Source organism: Heloderma suspectum, chromosome 2, assembly GCF_057233095.1.
Source record: "Heloderma suspectum isolate Gila_16-S chromosome 2, 16-S_ref, whole genome shotgun sequence".
Taxonomy (NCBI): domain Eukaryota; kingdom Metazoa; phylum Chordata; class Lepidosauria; order Squamata; family Helodermatidae; genus Heloderma; species Heloderma suspectum.
The window spans coordinates 50,315,433-50,338,423 of NC_139459.1; positions in this window are offsets into that span (position 1 = coordinate 50,315,433).

Sequence of the window (22,991 nt, forward strand, 5' to 3'; positions counted from 1 at the left end):
ATTATTAAGGTTAATTTATTGAAATACAAGAAATAAAACACTAATTCACAATTAACAGTCAATCAATCAACAATCAGTAAATCAATTCATTTCCAAAATTACTCTGATTTTCCAATATACTCTGAGAGTGCAGTCTTAAAGCACTTTTACTAGGGCATAAGTTCCACTACCAGATTTTTCCATTGAGTAATCAGTAACTAAAGTAGTATCCTAAGCAAAATTCATTCAATAAACAGCTTCTTTCAAACCACCATCTATTCAATAATTAGTTACACTTTCTTAATCATTTTAGTGACAGTTTCATTTCTATGATTTAATGTCAGAGGCAATAATTAATTATGTGTCTTAAATCAGTTTCCAATAGGTCTAATACAATTAATTATCTACACAAATAACCCCCAAATTAACTAGTCCTTCATTTTATTAAGAGGAGGATAAAAGAAAAGTTTGTTATTACAATAACCTATAATTTACTACTTTGAGTCAGTGTTATTTTAAGGGAATTAAAATTTAGTTGACCATAAACTATTATTGTATGTTCTTAAATCCACTTCAAATTACTGCTCGCCCCATAATAATCTTCAGAAATTGGTTTTGTAGGGTTGTATCCAATGATAGTCTTACTTAAATTGAAATGAACCATTTGATACAAACATAATGTCTAACTCACTATTGTTATTGTGTCCACATTTGTCCCCCAGTTCTCTCTTAATAGGGCTCTTCTTAAAAGGCCTCATTATATCCATAAAAATATTGTAGAATTAGTGTGTTAACTATAATTGTTAAATTTGCGGCAGTCAACCAAAAAGTCAGCAGAATTATCTAAAACTGGGAAACAGAATATTCACTGAGTAGACACATACAGGAGTTTGCTGTTTAGTTCCTGCATAAACTTCTATTGTGGGTTTTGCACTATGCTGAATGTTAACTATTAAGCACTTAGACTGGTATGTGATTTAATGAAGAGTAGATTTGATGTTTAATGCCACTTAAGCACATGTGCTGATGTCTTTAAGAGGGAAACAGTTGCCTCTCTTCTATAGGAAATTGCTCACAATTGCTGTAACTAGCTGTATGTGCAGAAGGGAAGATACGGTAGGGTGGGCAGAATACGGATGTACGAAACTCACCTTTTCACAGAATCTTTCACGGTGGGGGGGGGGAGGCGCTCCATCCCTCCCCCTGGAATCCTTGATGGGGGGGAGGTGACCTTGTTCTCCCCCCCGGAATCCTCGATGGCCGGCAGTTCCAGCGGCAGTCGGGGCTGGTCTCCTGGCCAACCGCGGCTGGGCTGCTGCCGCCACCATTGCCATCATGGCTTGCAGCCAAGATAGGGTACGTAAGAATTTATGTAGACTATCACAGCTGGGTAAAAAAAAAAAAAACCCCAGCGTATGCAAATGACGGCAGCTACGGCGGCCGCCATTTGCGTTCCCTATTTTTTGCCAATTTATCTTACGTAAATATTTACATAAGATAAAACGGCAAAAAAAGGGGGAACGCAAATAGCAAAATATGTACATAAGATAAACCGGCGAAATATTTAAATAGTAAATATTTATGTAAGATAAATCGGCAAAAAATAGGGAACACAAATGGCGGCCGCCATAGCCGCCGCCATTTGCATATGCTGTGTGTTTTGTTTTGTTTTTTACCCAGCCGTGATAGGCAATGTAAATTCTTACGTACCCTATCACGGCTGCAAGCCAGGATGGCAATGGCGGCAGCAGCAGCCCGGCCATGGCCGGCCAGGAGACCAGCCGCTGCTGCCACCGCCAGAGCCAGAGCCACTGCTGTCGCCGGAGCTGCCGCCGCTGCATCCGCCGCCGCCGCCGAATCCGCCCCAGATAGGTACCATCCCCGGGGGATTCCGCAGGGGGACGGTGGGGGCAAGAGGCCATTCCGCCACGGATTCCAGGGGGCTGGATTCTAAAGAATCCGGCCTCACTGGAATCCGTGGCGGAATTCTCCGCCATCCCTAGGGCAGAAGCTTTGCCATGGCCTTGAGCACGGAATAAATTCTGCCCAATGGAGATTTTCCTCTTTAAGGGCACAATCCTATGCATGTTTAGACAGAGAAAAGGCCTGCAACTCCGAGCATGCCCCAGCCAGCAGTTGTAGACCTTTTCTCTGTCTAAACATGCTTAGAACTGTGCCCTAAACAACCAACCGCTATTTACCGCTTATCGGTAAATGCCTAGGTTTAAGTGCAGTATGCTAGATTCAGGTCTAGCATACTGCTAAGAATGAGTCCACTCCAGAAAAGTGGGGGGCGGGGGGGGGGAGGCATGCATTATTCAGCCCAGAGAAAGTTAGGCAAGTCTCAGTCCTGTTGAAATTGTTTGGACTTCAAAACACACAAATAAGTTCTTAGGTCAGTTGAATTCAATGAACTTTGACTTGCTCAACTTTTTCTGAACAGCACTCTATGGCTATAATTTCTCTGGTTATAATCCAGATAAATTAATCCCTGTTGCAATAAATGAATGAGCCTTTCAGTGTTGATACTAGTACTGACTGATACACTGCCACCAATTTACATGGAACGGGCAACTCAATCCTACACATTTTTACTTAGAATTAAATCGGACTAACTTTTTGGTAAGCGTGCTTAAGATTCCACAGCCTTAGGTTCAGAGCTGCACTGTTACTGAATTATAACAATCATGTTACCTATCTCTTTATCTATCTATAATATTTAAATACCGCCCTGATGTATTTTAAACCAGTTTAAAAGGAATGGCTTTTCCCATGCCGGTTCTGACTGTTTACTTTAATCACATCACATTTTCAGAAAAGAGCACGTGGTACAGTCCTCCCACAGTCCTCGGAATGCGTGCAAGGGATTACTGGTCTGAAAGCACCCTGGAACCAAAAGTCTCCCTGCACCCCAAAACAAGCGCATCTTGGAAGACCTTTCTGAACATTTGAAAGAGGCTCAGAGTTTTGGCTGCCTAAGGGAGGAAAGTTGAGAGGGGGGCCTTTTGTTTCTTCTTGCAGGATTTCTGTGGCTTTACCAGCTCTTGGGGCTCTTAATGTTTGTAATAGGAATAAGCCCTTGTAGTTTAGGTAGTTATTTTATGAGTGTCGTTATTTTTCTCACTGGGCCTCCTGTTAGGGAACTATGTGGGGCCTCTTTAGTTTGGAAGGTTCTGAGAAGGCTTTGTGGCCTGTAGCAAAGATTTGGTTGTCTGCCTAGATAGGACTTTTCTGGATCTTGGGTGATTCTGAAAGGATGCTGCACCTTTGCATGTAGTTCTCTTTACTGGGTCTTTTCTACCCTACCATTAACCTGAATAATGACATCTGCAGTCCCATGCCCTTGTAACTGGGAGCAAGTTCCACTGCATTCAGTAGGACTGACTTCTGAGTAGACATGACTAGGATTGGAATGTAAAGCTGCAATCCTGTGCACATTTACCTGGGAGGAAGCTCCTTTCCTAAGGATACAGGTGTGCCTTTTTGGCACCTTCAGAGAGGAGTAGAGAGAATGAATGCTGCAGCCTTCCCCAACCTGGTGTCCTCCAGATGTTACAGACTCCAGTTCCCATCAGCCCCAGCCAGCATGGCCAATGATCAGGAACGCTGGGAGTTGTGGTCCAAAACACCTGGTGGGATCAGGTCAGGGAAGACTAGATCACAGTGTGTGTGCGCGCGTGCGCTGTCTATGTGTGTGTTCGCTTCTATCTTCCCTTTCCCGATGGCTTACAGAATCCACCAGTCTCTTCTCGGGAAAAGCTCATTGCTGTGAAGCGCGACCCATTCTGTTCATTTCAGCCCGGGAAGAAGCGCCCCCCCCCCCCATGTGTTCTGCAAAGGAGGTCCAGAGTCATTACACTACTTTAAATAAAATACGGATCGTGTTCTTGGTTTATCAGATATAGATTTAATGTTATGACCGTCTGGATTTTCGAATCATCATCTCTCCCCCTCGGAACAGGAGGGAAAATCCGCCTTCCTGCACCGCGGGACCTGGCAGAATTCTCCTCGCTGCGGTAGATGCGGTCTTTGCGGCTTTCCCCCTCGCTCCTAAAGAAAAGCATGACCCTCCTGTTACTTCGGCGTCCTCATTTGCTCTTAATGGGCTTGCACGGCGACCTGCCATTGTCACCACTTCGCATGTGGCACACCTCGAGTCGCGCTGTCCCTTCGGGGCTCTTCTTTTCGCCCCGCAGCGGCAGGAGGCTCCAGGTCAAAGCGAGCCTCGGGTCTGCTCCCCTCCCTTTCTCCCGCGTGATTGTCTGATGGAAGCGAACGGAATCCTCCTGGGCGCTCAGCAGGTCCAGACTCATTCCCGACGCGCTGAGAACCTCGGTAGAAGCCCAACGGAATTCGGGGCTGGACTTCAAACAACAACATCCCGGGAGGAAAACCGAGGCTGCGATTTGGGCGATTCCCTGGAAAGGCTGCGCCGGGCAATCTTTTCACACCCACCCATGCCTGCGCTGTGTGTCCTCCTGGGATCACGTAGGTAAACCTGCCTTTCCCGACCTGGTGCCCTCCAGCTGTGTTGAATGGCAAGTCCCATCATTCCCAGCCAGCACGGCCATTGATGGGAGTTCCAGCGACAGGAGTTGTTGCAGTCCAGCACATCTGGAAGGCACCCGGTTGGCCAAGGCTGATATAATAAACCGTCCTCCTGAACCCTGGCGCCCTCTAAGATGCGTCGGACTACAGATCCCACCACCCCAGCCAGACGGCTGATGGGATCTGTAGTCCGACGCATCTTAGAGGGGCGCCCTCTAAGATGCGTCGGACTACAGATCCCACCACCCCAGCCAGACGGCTGATGGGATCTGTAGTCCGACGCATCTTAGAGGGCGCCAGATTGGAGGAAGCTGAAACGCGCCCCGCCGCCACTAATCACACTTCTTCAGAACGAAGCGTTCGCTGAAATCAGTAGGAGCGCCTTGGAAAGAAATTCGTTCAGGATGGGCGTGGCAGACGCCCAGTGCTGCTTTTACAGTCGAATCCTACGCATACTCGGAAGTCAGCCGTACTCAGTTCAACAGCACTTTCCCCCAGGACTTGCGGTCCCGGGGGCTGTTGTACGCCCCTAGCTGGGTCCAAGGTGAGCCTGGTGGGATGAAGCCCATTCATTTCCGTGGCTCGGCTCTGCGTAAGCAGGACTAACACCGGCCGCAACCCCGGGAGAGCACAGCCCCCGGGCCCGTTGAGTGGGTCTGACCCGCTGGTAAACGCGCCGGGATTGCACAGGGCTGGCTTCTAAAGCGCCGGGGCGCAAATCTTTCCCGGAGCTCGTCGACCGCCCTAAATCCTCGACGGGGCTGGCTGGCGGTGGTCAGCCAACGGCGAGGACGGGGCGCTCCGCGCATGCCGAGACTTCTCGCCTGTGCCAGGTGTAAGAGGACATCTGGCCACGATCTTTATTTTTCCGAAAGGGTAGAACAGAGAGAGTGAGTGAGTGTGAGTGTGAGTGTGTGTGTGTGTGTGGGGGGGGGGTTACGGGGCGTTGCCTCCGAAAGGCAGCGTCTAACTCGGGCTGCGTTAGGGAGCCCGGCGCCCGCAAAGTCGGCCCCGGCCCCAGTGAGAGAAGAAGAGCGAGGCGCCGCACGAGGTCCCGCTGACCTCCGCGGGCGTTCGCCCTCCGGGCGGCACGCCGGGGGTCGCAGCCTTAAGCTCGGCTCTCTCCCCGGCGCGATCCTCCGCGCGCCGACTCAGCCGTGAACCGCGTGGAACTCCACGGGGCCTCAGGCCGCAAACCTCGGCGCACTCGCCCGGCAGGCAGCTCCGCTGAACTCAGCGGGACTTCCGTCCCCGCGGGGCGGGCCGCGGGCCGAACTCCTCGGGGTGATGATCCCGCGAGGGGATGCCCGCCATCCGGCGGAAACCAAGGGCATGTTTCGGCTTTGCTGGTCTCCAGATCGGGGCGTGCTGCGCCAAGGGGAAGGAAGAGAAGACCGGCCCGTCCAGCGCGCGTGTGCGCCCAAAGCGCCGCCCAGGGGTGCGTACGAAGTCTCTCTCTCTCCTGCCTCGGAGGCTCTGCTCGGCGTCTTTCTCCGGCGTGCCAAATAGCCGCTGACAAGGAAGACGAGGCGTTTCGACGCCTCCGCGCTGAAGAGAATCCAAGTTGCCCCCCCCCCGCCCCCAGCTGGAGGGCTGAACTGGGGCCCGGGCGCTGGGAACTTGCCTCTCGACCTCCGCAACTGGAGCCGCAGCCCTATAGTCGGCTTCCCTTGAACTCAATGAGACTTACTTCTGAGTAGACCTGCCTAGGATCGTGCTGTGAGTTTGCTTCTTTCAGGCTCTTCCTCGAAGGAACAGCGGCTGGCAGTGAGGACCGGAGACTTCGCTTTTATATGAACAACCTCCAGCCGTTCGCCCCCCCCCCCCCGCACAAGCTTGTCCAGAAATATAAATAATAATGCATGTATATAGAGTTTTCAAAGCGCTTCGCATGCATTAACTTGCTGTAGTCCTGGCTACAACCCTGTAAGGCAGATCGGAATAATTACCCCATAGTGTGAAGCCACCAGGTGAGTTACTAGAAACTCGAGCCTGGTTCCCTTCCAGTCAAGTAATTCACAAGGCAATCGTGTGCGGATTTACCCAGAGAAATATGTCTCTCTGTTCAGTATGGATAAAATCACAACGTCAGTCTCGCTTAGCTTGCTTCGGTTAGGCAACTGGGGCCCTCCAGAGGTTTTGGACCACAACTCCCAGAATCCCCTACCGTTAGCCATGTTAGCTGGGGCTTATGAGAGTTGTAGTCCAAGAATCTGGCAGGCACCGGACTGTCCACACCCTCATGAGTGATATTGAGCGATATTACAAGATATGCAGTAATATCCTTTATTAACCGTGTCCTAATGTTAATAGTGTTTATTTAACGCTGACTAGGTATTGTTATGGTTTAGATGTTATTTGACTAAAAAGAAATACTCCAATTTATTATATAATAAATATACTAAAAAGCCAGAGTGTAGTGGTTAGAGTGTTGGGCTGGGACTCAAGAGATCTGGGTTCTGGACCCCACCCCCCTTGACCATGAAGCTCACTGGGTGACTTTGGAATGACTCTCAGTCTAACTGACCTCACAGGGTTGTTGTGGGGATGAAATGGAAAGGAAGAAGCCCATGTAGGCCTCCTTGAGTTCCTCACAAGAGGAAAAAAGGTGGGATGTAAATGTAATAATAAATTAATATATCTTGATGAAGGCTGCAATCCTATACTCCCTTTCCTGGCAGGAAGTCCCATTCAACTCAGCCAGGCTTCCTTCTGACTCTAGACATAGAAAGGACAGAGCTCTAGGTGACGCTAATGGCTTTATTAATTCAGTTAGGGCGCAATCCTAGCCTCCCAGGGAGTTGTAGGACTTTTTCCTATCTAAACATCCCTAGGATTGCGCCGTTAGTCAGATCTTTGTTTTAAGTTTGGGGAGGTCGTTTTTAGTGGATTAAACGATCGGGGTTTAAACACAGGAGAGTCCCCCTCCCATTCCGGTGGTTCTTGATGCAGGTAGGCCCTTGACTGCAACCCGCGGATCTTTTCCACCGACAACACATTTCTGAGCCGCTTGCCTGGCATTGCATTTCGGGGAGCGGAACTCATGTTGTCCAAGTGACTCCGTGGCTGCTCGTCTGAAAACCGGTGAATGAACCCGTTGGAACGAAACAAGACGATTCATGTGTGAATCGCGTGGAATCCCCAGCCTTCAAAGTAATCATCTGAAGGCCACTTGATTTCAGCCAGCTTTCTTCAACCTGGTCCCCTCGTGATGGGCTGGACTACAATTCCCATCATTACGATGACGGGAGTTGTGTGTAACACATCTGGAGAACACCAGCTTGGGGGAGGCTGAATCTTGCCTGGAGAATTGCTTCTCAGTAGCATCCGCCTCCATCCCAAGAAAATAATTTCTCAGGACTGTGGAGGAACCACTGCGTTTATTTTTCACCAGCCTTCAGTGGCATTGGACTATCAAGCTAGTAGAAAGCCCTGGAACTTACCAATGGGGTTGCCAAATTTCTTTCCGCCTGGGCTCTTGTGCTTTTGTTGCATGACACAATATTAGGAAGTGAAGTGGGATTAGTTTTGCTGTCTGCAAAAAATGGAAAAAAATTAAAACCTGTTATATTTCTGACTTGCAGCTATTCCAAGCTCAAGAGCCCTGCTAGAGGAAGAAGAGATTGGCAACCCTCCTTGGAGAAATAATAACAGCTGAGCACGTGAAGATCCCTCCTTCGTTTAAGTAAATTCGGTTGACTCATTTCGGCAACCACGGGACTAAAATCAGCTTCCTTCTTTCGCCCTGGGCGGAACACATCTGCTTAGGAGACAGGCCCACTTGGAGTGGTTCTTGAGCTGATGGTTGCGTGTCTGTTGTCGACAGGGGCGGGCTTTCATTCAGCAACTCTAAAATGAAGGCAAGGAGGGCGCTTTGTATATTCTTGAGGCAGCAATGTGTGCGGCCTTTACAGAGTGGCATGCCAAAAACCAAGGAAAGTGGCTCCCTCCCCCGATTCATTTACAATCTTTTGACAAGAGGGGGAAGAAAAGGGATATATTTAAATATAATTTTAGAACAATAACAAAGGGATGAAATATTTCATGAAATAAGTTGAGAACATGTCCACGATGCATCCATTTTATTTCTTCATATTATTTATATTACATTTATATCCCGCCTTCTTCCCACTTGCAAGGAACCCAGTGCAGTTTACACGGTCCTCCTCTTATCCATTTTATCCTCACAACAACCCTGTCAGGTAGACTAGGCTGAGAGGCAGTGACTGGCCCAAAGTCACCCATTGAGCTTTGTGGCCAAGTGGGGAACACTCTCATTCATTCATTCATTATATTTCTATACTGCCCCATAGCCAAAGCTCTCTCAGCGGTTCACACAAATTAACCCCAACCAGTACACCACACTGGCTCTCAGTTTATGGGGAAGTCAGTCCCTTAGATCTCAAGGGCGCTTCCTTCCGAGTAAGCCGTGTGGGCAGAGGTGGCCCCAGCCAGCCCATTCAGGATCCCAGAATCAAGAGCATAAGTACCTAAGAATAGCCCTGCTGGATCAGACCAAGGGTCCATCTAGTCCAACATTGTGTTCACCCCGTGGCTGACCAGCTGCCTGTGGGAACCCCACAAGCAGGACATGAGTGCAACAACACTCTCCTACCCATGTTCCCCAGCAACTGGTGCACATAGGCTCACTGCCTCTGATATTGGAGTTTGCAGATAGCCATCAGCACTAAGTAGCCATTCGAGAGCCTTCTTCTCCAGGAATTTGTCAAATCCCCTTTTAAAGCTGTCCAAATTGGTGGCCGTCACTATGTCTTGTGGTACTGAATTCCATACTTTAATTATCTGCTCTGAGAACTTCCTTTTATCTGTCCTGAATCTGCCTCCAATCAGCTTCATGGGGTGACCCCAGATTCTAGTATTATGAGTGAGGGAGAAAGATAGAATCATAGAATCATAGCATAGTAGGGTTGGAAGGGGCCTACAAGGCCATCGAGTCCAACCCCCTGCTCAATGCAGGAATCCAAGTCAGAGCATCCCTGACAGATGGCTGCCAGCCTCGTCTTGAAGGGCTCCAGTGTGGGAGAGCCCACCACCTCCCCAGGTAACTGCTTCCATTGTCGTATTGCTCGTACAGTCAGGATGTTTTTCCTGATGTTCAGCCGGAATCTGGCTTCGCATCACTTGAGCCCATTATTCCATGTCCTGCACTCTGGGTTGATCAAGAAGAGATGCTGGCTTTCCTCTCTGTGACAACCTTTCAAGTACTTGAAGAGCGCTATCATATCTCCCCTCAGTCTTCTCTTCTCAAAGCTAAACAAGCCCAGTTCTTTCAGTCTGTCTTCAGAGGGCTTTGTTTCCAGGCCCCTGATCATCTTTGTTGCTCTCCTCTGAACCCTCTCCAGTTTGTCTGCATCCTTCTTAAAGTGTGGTGCCCAGAACTGGACACAGTACTCCAGATGAGGACTAACCAGGGCTGAGTAGAGGGGAACTAGTACTTCCCGGGATTCGGAAGCTGTACTTCTATTAATGCAGCCCAAAATAGCGTTGGCCTTTTTTGCAGCCTCATCACATTGTTGGGTCATATTCAGCTTGTGATCAACAACGATTCCAAGATCCTTCTCGCTTGTAGTGTTGCTGATCCACATATCCCCCATCTTGTCACTGTGCATGTGGTTTCTTTTTCCTAGGTGCAGAACTTGGCATTTATCCCTATTGAATTTCATTCTGTTGTTTTCTGCCCAGCGCTCCAGTCTATCCAGATCACTTTGAGTTTTGTTTCTGTCTTCCACGGTATCAGCTATCCCGCCCAATTTTGTGTCATCTGCAAATTTGATCAGCATTCCCTGCACCTCCTCCTCCAAGTCATTCATAAAAATGTTGAAGAGCACTGGGCCCAGGACTGAGCCCTGCAGTACCCCACTCGTTACCTCTCCCCAGTTTGAGAAGGTCCCATTGATAAGCACTCTCTGAGTCCGATTCTGTAGCCAACTGTGGATCCACCGGATCGTTGTTTCATCTCGCCCACTCTGAGCTAGTTTGCTCTTCAGGAGATCATGGGGCACTTTGTCGAAAGCTTTGCTGAAGTCGAGGTATGTGATGTCTACAGCATTCCCATGGTCAATAAGGGAGGTGACTTGATCAAAAAATGAGATCAGATTCTTCTGGCAGACTTATTCTTGACAAATCCGTGTTGGCTTCGCATAATCACTGCTTTGTTTTCAAGGTCCTTACAGATGGATTGCTTTATCATCTGCTCCAATGACTCTCTGTCCACTCTTTCCAGGCCATGCATAATTCTGTACCCCTCTAGGGGCTGGATCCTAGCATGTGTAGGCAAAAAAAAAGTCCTTCAACTCCCAGCATTCCCCAGCCAGCTATGTTGGCTGGGGAATGCTGGGAGTTGTAGGACTTTTTTCTGTCTACACATGCATAGGATTGCGCCCTACGGCCTACAAGCGAAGGGGCGTCGAAACCCCGGCTTGAATAGGAGCCTCGGAAGGCGGGCGGGCGGCTGATTGGCAAGCTGCGCCTTCGCCCCGGTGGGCCAGCCGCCCCCTCGGCGGGCTTTCTGCGGCGCTCCCATGCCGTGTAGATTAGAGGCTAATGGGGTGCAGGCGATGGCCCAAGCTCTGTTTATATAATCCATTTCTTCACACAAGTCCGCCGTGCCTTTGCTGTCTGTGGTGGTTCCCTGATCCCCCTGACCCGGGCCATGTGGTTTCACTTTTTCTTCTGATCTCAATTCCAGGACCAGCGGGGAATAAAATACAAATTGAATAGTAACCATTCACAGACCATTCTTTTCAAACGCCTCTTAAGCCCTCTTTGTCTTGTCGAGCAATTGAGAGATAAATGTCTCGCGTTTTGCCCCGTTTCTCCACGTTGCTTTCTCTGCCCGCCTCCTTTCTCTCTGTGTGTGGGGTTCCCAAGAAAGAAAGAAAGAAAGAAAGAAAGAAAGAAAGAAAGAAAGAAAGAGGTTCCCTAATAGGCTAACACACACACACACCTTTCACGTGACACGACGAATAAAAGGGACGGGGGATCATCAAAAAAAGTGCAAAAAGGGGAATTGCCTCCCCCCCACCCCCAGATTGGTTCAGTGAATTCCCAACCACGTTGACGAGGTTTTAAAGACGACTTGATTTTCCCTGCACGCGGGCATTGCTGTTTCGTAGTTTACATTCACACGGCTTTTTCCCCCCTTAAAAAGGCGACAAGTTGGTAGCCGAACATTCTGCGGAGGAAGAGCAGGCCGCCCCCCCGGTTCTCTCCCGCGCGCCCCGGGGTTTCGGTTCACCGCTGACCTGTTTTCTGCCGTGTCAGATGGGGCAGGAGCTGTTTATTCAGCTTTGCTGGAGAACGGAAAGCAGCCGAGTGTTTAAATGATCTCTCGTTGGGAGAGGAGCGGGCGGGGGGGGGGCGGGGGGGGGCTGCGTGTCTGTAGCGCGGCGCCGCCCCGCTTCTAGCGAGCGCAGAGGCGGAGGGCCCGCGGCGCAGACGACGGGCGTCGCCGGACTTCTTCGACGCCTCACCGACAGTCAGAAAACATGACCACGGGAAGGAGGCTTCGCTCTGGCATTCAACTGTCAGGGCTGCGAGGACCCCGAGCTTTAGCTAGATTGAAACTGTGACCATACTTCTCTTTGATATATTTAAGCTGCCCCCTATGTCCACTTCGCTGGAAGTCACCTATTAAAATCAATGAGACTTACTTCAGAATATAGGTGTAATAATAATAATAATTAATAATAATTAATAATAATAATAAATGTTAAGGGGGGGATACAGTTTGGCTCTGCTAAACTGGAGAGGAGGGGGGCATCTCTTGGCACCTGATCTTAGACACCATTACTTGATGAGTAAACCCAACGGGATTCGGCGGAACTTGGGATCAGAATCCTTTACTCTCCCTCCTTCCTAGCACGTTTACTTCGAAGTGATCTCGGTTTAAATCTTAGGGCTTCTTTGGGATGGCAGGCCCACCCACGGAAGCCTAAATCCTTGCACTGTATTGTGGGCCCAGTGCTGAGGATAGCCTTGTACATACGTTTATACACTCTGTCGCTTCGGTTCCACGAGCTGATTCACAGTACAATCCTCGACGTGTCAACTCAGAAGCCAGTCTCATTGAATACAATGGGGCTTACTTCCAGGAAAGCGGATATAGGATCGCAGCCTGAGTTTGCTGCAGCCTGGGGTGTAGGATCCTTTGCAGCCTGAGATCGGATGCGAATTCGTGGGGGTGGGGGGGAGGAGCCCACCTGATCCTCCAGTCAATGGGGAAAATGCCTTTGCGTTGAGAGCTTCTGGAACGCACTCTTAGGTAGTTGGGAAAAACCTGAAACGTTTTCATTCATTTATTCATTCATTCAGTAGTAGGGGAGGAACCGGAGACCAAAAAGCCAAAAAAGCAAAGTTCGGAATCGTGCAGTTGGTTCATTAAAGGCGGAGTTTAAAAGGCACTCAATGGGATGTATCTGAAACTGTTCCCCGTGAAGAGTGCCAGGTCTACCATTTCATAAAAAACCCCACTTGCGATCGAAACCGTTCTTTCTGAATCTGATGCACTTCCAGCCAAGAGCTTTGCTACACGAGGCTGTTAAGGGGCAGTTAATCCGGGAAATTATTTATCTGGGTTGTTTTAGCAGGGAATCAAACCCAGGATCTGCAAAACGTACCGTTCCATTCCTGTCTCTACTGAGATGGGGGAATGATTCGTAGAAGCAGTCGCTGAATCCATCAGCAAAGCATTAAAAACAAGCCGGTTAAACCAGAGCAGGTGTGGTGTCGTGATAGAGTGTTGGACTGGGCTTGGGAGATCTGGGTTCTAATCCCCACTGGGCCATGGAGCTCAATGGGGCGACTTTGGGCCAGTCACTGACTCTCAGCCTCCCTACCTCACAGGGTTGTTGTGAGGATAAAACGGATAAGGGGAGGACCATGAATGCCGCCTTGAGTTCCTTGCAAGAGGGAAAAAGGCAGGATATAAATGTAATAATAAATAAAATAAATTGCGCCAAATGGGGCGGCGGGGCGCGCAGGACATTGGAGCCGCGGGGCCTTCTCTGCAGCGTCAAAGTCAAGTGCTCCAGCCAGGAGGGTCTTAAATTAAGCAGCAATGGACTACGATGAGACTCGCAGCAGCACCGCGATCTGCGCGATCCTATCCATGTCCGTCCAGAAGTAAGGCCCGCAAAGCAGAATGTAGTGCAGGCTGGTGCCTCTGATGCCAGTGGGGCTGTGCATCCGCTCCGGGTTTCAGTCAGAGCTAGTCAGAACTCTATTTAGGCTAGGGTTCATCACCTTGGATAGCTCCTTTAGAGTTCTGACTAGTTCTGGCTGAAACCCAGAGAGGATTCACAGCCCCACTGACATCGGAAACACCAGCCTCCACTGGTTGAATATATTGTATTCCCAAGACTGCAAATCCATGCACACATACTTGGGATTAAGCCCCAACCATGAAAAAAGGGGCTTACTTGGGAGGAAACATGCCTAGGTTTGCACAAGATTGAAGCCTCCTTTTGAAACTAAAATCCATGAATTTCAACGCAGACTTGATAGTACCGCGATTCTGCCACGATTCAAAGCGTGTAAACGCGTCTTTTCTTCTGAGAGAAGGGGGAGAGGGGAAGAGTTTAGGGTTGGCGTGCTCTGCCGTCAGCTACAGTTGTGCGGGGCTTGCAGTGAAAATCATGATTTCTTTATTTAAGGTGCAATCCTATGGATGTTTAGACAGAAAAAAAAGTCCTACTACTCTCAGCAGGCACACTGGGTGTTGTAGGACTTTTTATCTGCTGGCTAGGGAATGCTGGAGTTGTAGGACTTTTTTTCTGTCTAAACAGCCATAGGATTACGCCCTTACTGATTGAGCGCTGTTTGATGGTCTGCGCGAAGAAGGAACTGGGAAATTAGGCACCAACTTCAACATCGAAGAGAAATGGGGCTTTCTATTTTTTTTTTTTTTAACGGGCCAGCTGGAGTTTAAATTGCTGTGTGTTACCTTTCCAGTTAGTAGGTTGGCTGATGGGGGCTGGCGGGGGGAGAGAGAGATTTCTGCATTGTATTAATCCCATTTCTACTGACTTCCTCCTTCCCGCAAGAATCTGCTAGCTCAACCTCAGGTAGTTTTAAAAATTAAACATTAACAAACTAAAGGGGCAATTCTATGCATGATTAGACAGAAAAAAGTCCTACAGCTATGTTGGCTGGAGAGTGGGGAATGCTGGGAGCTGTAGGCCTTTTTTCTGTCCATTAAATGTCCATAGGATTGTGTCCTAAGAAAATAAGTGCCACCAATTTCAATGGATTGGTCTGGATCTTACACAGACTTTCCTGGACCTGAAGTAATTTTTATTCCATGGCCATTTGTAGTGGAAAGGCAGGAGATACATCTGACTTGTGGAAATATTGGAGGCTTAATTTGAAAGGAATGCCAGAATTTCATCTGAAAGGCTGATAAGCTCACCTGAAAACTACTTGATCTGCCCTTTTGTACAGATCAGTGGTTTAAAAACATTGGCTAATAAAAAGGTGGATATTCCTCTGCCCCTTTCAAGGAATCCTTATATGTAAATACTTGGCTCTAATCCGTATTAGTAGAATAAACGTGGTGATGGTGGGGAGATACACCAAAGTAGTGGGGAAAGTTCATCTGGCTTGCAGGCCTTTTACAGACAAAATTGTAAACCGTTTCTTAATTATTTGTCTGTAAACACATTTAGGAGGGCAGAGAAAATGGCGGGGGGGATCTCTGGCTACAGAGATCTCTGGCCCTGGCTACAGGCCTGAACTATCCTAGAGAGTGTAAGGCTGCAATCCTATACCCACTTCCCCAGGAGTAAGCCCCATTGAACTCAGTGGGGTTTACCACATCGGGATAGAACTGTGTAGTTAAGAGGATGACACTGTTGGTTGTTCCGGATTAGTCGCTCCGGATTAAAGGCGCGCGGCGGTGTGAACGGCCGCGAAGTCGGACTGCCTCACCCAAGGCGCCGCCTCCCACCTGCTTTCCATTACGCTCGCTCGCTCGCTCGCCTGCCTGCCTGCCTCGCTCCTGGCTTCTCCCGGGTTCTTATAAACTTCCCTTCGTTTATTCAGCCTGGTTCTCATTGCGGCAGTTTCGCATGGGTTGCCTCTTTTGTTTAGTTTATTAACCCACAGGGTTACTTTAACTAAATATTTGGGTGGAATACTTTAGGGTTGGATTTCAACGTTTTCTAACAGAATTACCCAGTTTGGCGAAGCCAAAACAGAGAGCCCACTGTTGACTTTATTAGTCAACGGAGCAGATTTATAAAGGACAATTAAAAGGAAAAGAAAAGACGGGGCGTTCTGGGGGGAACGCTTTGACCGCGGAGGGTCTCTCTGTCCTGGCCCTTGGGCCGAGAGACCCAAGCGCGCCCGTGCGCACCGCTTTAACTCCCAACTGTCTAGCCGAGTTCGTGTTAGCATTTTCTGGCGAGTCAAACGGTGCCCCGTGCATGCCCAGAGCCAACTGGAGAGCGGTCGGAGGCCATAAGGGATCTCAAGAAAACAAACATACGAAGCCCCACCTAGTCCAAGGAAGGAATTGAACGGCTGCAATCCGATACACACTTACCTGGAGTTAAGTTCCATCGGCGTCAATGGGGCTTACTTCTGAGTAGACATGTATAGGAGCGTATTGTACATTACTCCCATTGAAATCACTTGGAATTAAAACTGCGTCACAGCGATTGGATCCTGCTCATAATCCATGGTTGTTTTACATTTTGATTGTTTTCATTTTGCTGTAAGCCGCCTTCAGTCTTTTTTTGAGAAAGGCGCCAAACAATAAGAAAATGATCCCATGGCTGACTTCAGGATGTGAGATCTGATTTTTCCTTCCTACTTGTCTTAAAGCAGGGGTGGACAAGTTGTGGCCTTCCAGATGTTGTTAGGCTGCAACTTCCATCGGCCCCTGCCATTAGCTGTGCTGGCTGGGGCTGATGGGAGTTGTCTTCCCACCGATCCTTTAATACATCCATGCAAACGTACACCCCCCCCCCCGTCTTGTAGTGCCCGGTGCTCAGGGTAGGGCCAGATTCGGATTGTTCGTGGGAACAAAGAGGACCGACAAACATTCAAGGGCACCGCAAGAGACGAAACACGTTGGTGGATCAAGCCCACGGCCGCAAACCCACGAAATAAACTGGTTACAGCCCAGTTCTAAAGATGTTTTACTCAGACGTAGGCCTCGCTATGTTCAACGGGGATTACACCCAGGTCAGTGTGCATGGGCGTGTAGCCTTACAGTTCCATCCTAGACATGTCTACTCAAAAGTAAGTCCCATTGAATTAAATCTGGCCTAATCCCAGGTAAGTGGGTATAGCCTTAGGCTGTAATCTTATACCCAATTTCCTGGAAATAAGCCCATTGAGAAGGCATGTGTAGGAAGTTACACTCTATTCTCTTAAGGAAGTTAGCACGGTTTACATTATCTGGAATTCAGCGGCATTAAAATTACTGGGATTTTAATTTCCGTTAAATGTATCAGGGCTACGTCCAAGCCTTCTGTGGAAATGATGCATTCCGTTGAGCTTTTAAAAATGGAATTCGTAGGGAAGCCTGTTACTTCGTATTCTTGTTGTGATTATGGTTATATATAATTTTGGTTGTACACCACTTTGAGGATGGCGCGCATCCACAGCCGTATCTGAAATCGAAGATAACAAAATGTGCCCGGAGGTTAAACTGCACGCTTGCTGATACATTCAGCTAAAATCAGTGCCACTGAAATAATATCAAGTAATCTGATTCAGTACTGTCCCGTCTAAACTGCTTTGGGGATCGGGTAAGGCGGCAGAACATCCGTTCGGATTTCCGTCAGTCGGTTTACATCTAAATGGCAGGGCACCACTTGTGGTTGTGTTCTGAGTCAAAGTCACTAACCCACAACCCAGTTAAGCCAGAGGCCTTGTATTTAAGGCGGCTGAAATGCTACACCCTGGGAGTAAGTATGCTCAGCAAACTCAGTGGGACTTACCGAGTAGACATGTGTAGGATTGCGCTGCAAAGCTGCAATTCTATACAGTGTATATATACATCAAGTGGCAGGAAGCTCCACTGAAGACAATGAGTTACTTCTGAGTAGACAGTATAGGATTGCACCCACTATAAAGTGGCGTAAATCCAGGCGCTCTTTCTCAATGGCTTGTTGATCTGGGTATTTTTTTTGCGCACGGGAGTGGGGGGGGGGGGTCTACAAACAGGTTCAGGATAGAGTCCTAGGCATATTAAGACGGAAAGAAGACCTACAACTTCCAGCGTTCCCCAGGCGAATGCTGGGAGTTGTAGGACTTCTTTCTGCCTAAACACGCCTAGGATCGCGTCCTAAGTCTTGCATTTAACCGTTTGATTCGACTTCAGTCGAAGACACTCAACTCCCCTTCCTGCCCAGGGCTTGGAGGAATATATCGGGGCTCCCGCCTGCACACCGTTCTAACTGGCGCCAGTGCTGCTTTGGCTGGAAACTTTTGGTGGAACAGACGATCCGCCCTTGGGGAAGAAGGTGCTACGCACAGGTCGGCTCCCCTCTGCCCCCGACTTCTTGGGCTGCTCCGTCGACTGTTCCATCTTTCCTCACTCCCACTCTGAGACCTGGGTGGTCGCCTCCGGGGCTGTCCCGTCTCCCTTCCGAAGAGACCCCACCCCACCCCCAGCGGGTTGTAAGCTTAGCCCATCTGGGGATGGACAAAAGGTTCACAAAAGAGAACGGGCGGGGAGGGGAAGAGCACAGGGCTTGGCAAAAAGAGGAGCCAGAGATGGGGGGGGGGGCTGGGCAGCAGGTCATTCGGATGCCTCCCTCCCTCCAGTCATTAAGTGGCGGAGGGGGCCCGGGCAGGAGAACTGAGGCAAACCCTCCAGTCTTCTGTCAAGGGAGGCAAGGCACAGCTCCCAATTCTTCTAGGGAAAATCTCTTCCAGTGGTGCACCAAAAGGTTGGCTTCTTCCCCATCTTCCACTGGCCTCCTCACAGCTAGTGCGGATTTTGTAAAATGCATCCCGTCTGTGTTTCCCGGATTGCCAGGTGCCTTTCATTCTGTCATCCCCTCCTTGCCAGAATCAGATTTTTCCCAATTTCCTGAATTTCACAGTTGCGCAAATTCCCCCCAAATGTGCATTTGTCTTGCTTTAGCCGATGGGGCAAATGCACCTTTTTGACCTGTGGCCTTTTTATTTTATGTATTTTCCTATGACTAAATTTGCATAACATTCCAGAAAGTTAAAAAAAAAAAAAGAAAAAAAAAGTGGGGGGTCCGCAAGTCTGCAGAATCCATGCAGCTCAGGAAAAGCTGGTCCACTGTGGAATCTGCACGTCGGAAACACAGAACTCCAAACTTATTTGATTGTGTTGTGGATTTCTCTGACAGCCTGATGCCCTCCAGATGTGTTGGACTACAGGTCCCCATCACTCTCTGCAGCCTTCCCCAACCATGGCTGGCTGGAGGAATGCTGGGAATTGTAGTTCAACAGATCTGCAGCATACCAAGTTGGGGGAATCTGATCCTCCGGGTCACTTTTATGCTAAGCCACAGAACAGTCTGATCTCATTCGACTTGAGCCTCTTCCCTTTGCTCCAGCAAATTCAGCAATCCCTGGACAGGGTGGTGAGCAGCAGATGGGCAGGAACTCAGCCAGCCACCCGTTATTTGCTCAGGGTTTGCATGGAGTGCTGACATTCTAAATTGAGTGGTCGAGGTGTTCAGGTTTGCCTGAATAACATTGCCTCTGGGTTCTAGACCCTTCTCCTGGAGTCCATTGTGGGTGGGCATCACAGCTAGTCAGGCAGGGCTGAATAAAAGAGAACATTCTGTATATGTTCACAAATTTGAAGGTTAAGAACATAGGAAGAGCCCTGCTGGATCAGACCAAAGGCCTGTCTGGTTACCAGAGTGGCCAACCAGCTGCTCCAATGGGAAGCCCATAAGAAAGACACAAGTGCTTGTATTCCACAGCAACTGGTGTGCATACTGCCTCTGATATTGGATGGTAATATATAACCATCATGGCTGGTAGCCATTGATAGCCATATCTTCCATGCATTTGTCAAATTCCCTTCTGAAGCTATCAGAGTTGGTGGCTGTCACTACATCTTGTAGTAGAGAATTCCATAGTTTAGTTATGCGCCATGTAAAGAAGTATTTGCTTTTATCTGTCCTGAATCTCTCAGCATTTAGCCTAAAAAATGGAAGCAGGAGCAATTTTGAGAAACTATCTATCAATAGCCAGCCAGTTCAGTGACCCATTGTGAAGATTTACTCTGTGAACCAGAAGGAAGTCTGTTATGGAAGTCTATCTACATATCTGTGTGATGGCGTCCTGGATTTTTGCTAAAGACAATGGGAAAACTCCCTGGTGATAAAACCATATTAACTTCTAAAATAAGTTATTTTAAAGATATGAATAAACCTGGATAAGCAATAGCTTTCAAATGCCAAACAGAACTTTCCAATTAGGGCGAGGAACTGAGAGAAAAACTCAGTTTTTCTGAGTTTGCGGTTCCATGCATACATGGAAGGAAGGATGGGGGAGTGACAGAAAAGATTTTTGTACTTACATTCCATTAAAAGAGGAAAAAGCTCACTTTTTGCACCATGCGCTTTTTGGTATTTCCTTAAACAGTCAAGGATAAAACACAGCACTCCCCCTTCAGTCATTAATCAGTCCATCAACAGCTTAGCAACAAAAGCATATGTAATTTCATCCAGCAGGAATGCACAGTATGAAACTGCAATGAACTTGGTTGTGTGATGTTGGGCAGAATATAAGGTGCCAGCTGCTATGCCGAAACAGAGCAATGTTTATGAATAGCAACGTTAAAGTGGTAAACTATCATTCCAAGTCTGTGACAGGGTTTTTTTTTTTATCCTAGGCTCTCATTATAAATATATAAAGAAAAAAATTAAACCTCATAAGACATTCTGTGAAAAAGTAAATACATGGGCTGGGAAGATCCAAAGAACCACACAGCATGTTCTGCAGGCCCAGGGGGTTTCTGCACACATGTTTCTCAAGCAGTAACACCCCTGCCGCCATTCCCAATGTTCCATGATTAACCACTTTTGAAACTGAGGGGACTTTCAAAAAAGCAGTTTGTGATATGTTGGGGTGGGGTGATGGGCGAGGGGAAGCAACTGGACTGGATCCAAGTGGCACACTGGCCATGCCAAGTGTTCAAATCCATTTTAAAGAGGGTTAAAGGGCTAGGTAGCTCAAGTCTTTAGTCCTCAACACCCAAGCTAACCGCCTCCAACCACATTTGTATGATGTAAGAAGCAGTCTTTGGTAAGAACCACCCTGTGGGGAAGCAGATGGATGCAAGAACCACCCTGTGGGGAAGCAGATGGATGTGCAAGGGTGGGTCACTTTTAGCCCTCCAGATGCTGTTGGACTGCAATTCCCATCATCCCTCACCATTGGCTATATTTTATAAATGATTGTATTGTTATAATATTGTTACCTGTGTGTAAAATTTGCTTATCTCTTATTTCTCTTTGGTCAGGAAATTATCTCTCTGGTTTGACCTCCAGTTCTAGCTGTATCACCGACCAGACTGGCTCCAATGAGCTTTAAGGTCAGTTAGAAGATCTGCAAAATAAAACAATACACCCTGTCCAAAGCACACACAGCCACTGTTTAAACAACATTTGCATTTTGAAGAACATTGACTTCTAATGTTTTCTGTCCATTTCCCAGCCAGACATATGCTAGTGATAAAACAAGGATGGCGACATTCAACTTGAAGCAGTTACATAAAGGAGCATGCTGAATTAGAAAAATGTTTGGTTATAAAGTAAAGAATGTGTAATTATAAAATTCCTGTTTGTGGTCAATTCTCATTGTCAACAAAATTGGCTCCCGGAGGCTCCTTTGTTGTGTGCAAATGACATATTTAAAGTAACAAAGCTCAAATTTCCAGTTCATTACGGAACATAACATTGCTGGGAATGAGCACTTACATCTAGGATGGCCAGGTGTCCTACTTTACAGAGGACAGTTGTCTGTTTGAAGGGCTGACAGTCCTGCATTTGAAGGCATCCTCTATTTGGAGGGCTGTCTAGTCCAAGTCCAGCTTCAGGATAAAGAACCAGAAGACAGGAGAGCCCAGGGGCCTTGAAGTTGCCCACTCACAGGTAGCGCCTGGACAGCAGACTGAGAAGGCACTCAGGTCACCTGGTCACAGTCTTCCCCACTATGGTGAGAAGCATTGTATTTCTATTGAAATTGTAATAATTATTTCTAAATGTGCATCTATGAACATACATTAGCCATGCTCATTTTATGCAAAACTGTGTCTTCTTCTGTCCTCCCCTTTGGTGGTGCATAGGTGGCCCCTTTACCTATTCCCTATTTCCATCCAAGCTCAGTCAGTCTGAATGCAGCCGAATCAAGACAGAAATGGGAGGGTCAGCCCAAATGGCAGTTTGGAGGTGGGGGGTGGGGGGATACTGTCTTAAAGTGAGTGTAAAAGACTTTTTAAGTCTTGCTTAAAAAGGAGGGGGGGATACTGTCTTAAAGTGAGTGTAATTCCATCCAACACACCTTTATTTTTAGAAATGCAATAAAGGCAGGGAAGATTTTATGATGATATCCATATTAGTACACATGAGTAGGATATCCATATGAGTTTTCCTGTAGACACTTGCAAGAAAATATTGTCTACTAAATGGTGGAATTTAAGAAGGACATAGGAGGTTTGATGCAGTAAATTTATAGCATGATCCTGTCCTGCAGTAAGCATACATTGCTGTCGTAGATCTTTTTACAGGCCCCTAATGGATTGGCTGAACATTAACGGTCCCTCTGCAAACGCGACTAAATGCAAAGGCTGGTAATTTCATAGCTAGCTTTTTGGCACAGCTATAGGCTCTGCATTTAGCTTCCTGCCCTCCTAGTTGATCAATAAGTTGCTTCTAAGTATTTTCCGCTGAGTATTCACTACATACCAAAGAACTAGAACCCACTGCAAAGGGATGAAGGCTTAAAATTCTTCATCCAGCTAATGTGCACTTCATTACTATTGATTCTGATAGGACTTAAGCATGTGCAACTGATTGCAGGGTTGCAGCCAAACAAATAATAATTATTAACATAAACAGGGCATCCTTAATATTGACAAGAAACTTGGAACTCCCAGAAAAATCTTGGGGCTGTTAACTGTTCTCCAGATGATAAGCAGAAAACACACACAGACACACACACACACACACACACACACGTGCTTATTCCACAGTGCAGCTGCCACACTTGCCGTCTTCCTGCCAAATCTCCAGGCTTCTCCTTGGTGATGTTTGTGCTGTTGCTATGCAATTTCTGTACTAACTGGTACAAACCTTGAAAACAGAAAACATTGGCAAAATATTAAATGCATCATTGCAAAGTGAATAACACGGAGCTCCTGAGCTGACTATAATTCATGCTCATCTGTAATTCAGCACACACTCGTTAAAATGATAAATGAAGCTACTACTGTGGATACA